The sequence below is a fragment of the Azolla caroliniana genome, unplaced genomic scaffold (genome assembly GCF_043228905.1).
Source record: "Azolla caroliniana isolate FFs.n. ecotype wild unplaced genomic scaffold, voAzoCaro1.0.p SCAF_1263, whole genome shotgun sequence".
Taxonomy (NCBI): Eukaryota; Viridiplantae; Streptophyta; class Polypodiopsida; order Salviniales; family Salviniaceae; genus Azolla; species Azolla caroliniana.
Genome location: NW_028231698.1, coordinates 8,036 through 9,831, shown reverse-complemented (window position 1 = coordinate 9,831; position 1,796 = coordinate 8,036). Strand labels below are relative to the sequence as shown.

The window sequence follows — 1,796 nt, the reverse complement described above, 5'->3', positions numbered from 1 at the left end:
GCCTATGTGGGATATCTCACAATTTTCTCCTTTCCTTTTACAAACTTTATACCCTCATATCTTGACATTTAGTTGTCTGTTTCTCGTGTAATAAAGTGCATTCGAAACCTCCATCATTTTGTACTTAGATATTAAATCTATTTAAAATGTTATCTTCACAATTATTGTACTACGTGATTCATACTCGATTTCGTACGTTTTATAGGATTTTCACACTATTGCCGAAAATCTTCACGACAACGTACCAATAGAGTGTCACACGCATGCAAGTCAATGATTTTGTTTCCTTTAGTGTTCGACATGCCATCAAAGGGCCAACTGCATGCGCATTACTTGAGTTATTAAGACATTCATCGAGCACTTCTACATCACTTGTGTCTATTAGCATTCCACGTACTATACTCAAGAGGCCATGCGCTTGCTCAATGATGTGTGTTTCTTGTCATTCCATGCACATATTTGGGTATAAAACCACACTCATATTTCCTTCTACTTGGCAATAAGTTGATATTATTGTTTCAGTTCCATTTCTATCGTTGTAACCATAAGTTAATGATCACAAAATTTGAAGAAGAATGGGTTTTGCAAAATAGTAAACATATGATTTTAAGCATGTGAGGGATATTTACTTTTGAATGAAGGACACAAGGTGATGTATGTAACTTTGAGGGATATGGAAGATAGGGTCAATATAATTACCCTCTACAATAAGAGGGACAATTATGATTTAATTTCTGTGAAAATGATAATTTAGAGAATATTGTGCTTTAAACTTGAAGAAAATGTATAAAAGCGTGTGTTGAGCACAAAGCGAACTATTCTTTCACCTTTTACTAAAGAATGCCATGTGCTCCGCCTACCTCAAACGCCCTAACTGTTAGTGCTAATTGGCAAGATGTTAATGTGGATTGAATGAAGAAGATTTTATGTTTTTCATTAGGATGAGTGATCATGACGGTAGGGATTGAAGCATATTGACATGATGAGAGGATGAGTGATGATGGTGTGGAGGCCAAAGCAAAACATGAGGGGATGAGGAAACATTCTAGACTCATTTTGTTGTTATTTGTATAGGAATTTGGTAGTAATCAGCGAGATGGTTGATGCGGACTGAATGAAGATTTTTTTTTCTGTGATAAGGATGAGTGAAGATGGTGGGGGGGTCGAAGCCAACTATCATGAGTAAGTGAGGAAACTTTTAGACTCATTTTTTGCTGTCATTATAGGATGTTGGTGGGCATCAACGAGATGGCAAGATGGTCGGCGAGATCGAGATGTTGATGTGGAATGAATGAAGAAGATTTTAGGTTTCTCATTAGGATGAATGATGATGGTGTGACGGTAGGGATTGAAGCATAGTAACATGACAAGAGGATGAGTGATGATGGTGTGAGGGGATGAGGAAATAGTCTAGACTCATTCTGTTGTTATTTGTAGAGGAACTTGGCGCTAATCGACGAGATGGTTGATGTGGACTGAATGAAGAATTTTTTGTGATACGGATGAGTGAAGATGGTGTGGGGGTCGAAGCATATTTTCTTGAGGTGATGAGGTTACTATATCATTTTGTTGTTATAGGTACATGATTTGGGTGATAATCGCCGACATGGCTGATTTTATAAGGACAACTTTGCTTGGGGAAGTCGTCCTTCTAGATGGAAAGAGAAAAAATCCATTTAGTCTAAGTTTGTGGTAGAGATGGATGATGTTAATGGAGGACGAAACATTTCTAAGGAGTGACAAGGACGATTCATTATGTGTTTATTTAATTTTCAGATTTGGGGAGTGCTTTCCTC

General features: G+C 37.4%; 1 pseudogene; it reads left to right on the top strand.

The window, feature by feature from the left end:
- The first annotated feature begins 790 nt into the window (after positions 1-790).
- On the top strand, positions 791-904 carry LOC147847269 (U5 spliceosomal RNA; annotated as a pseudogene).
- The last annotated feature ends 892 nt before the right edge of the window (positions 905-1,796 follow it).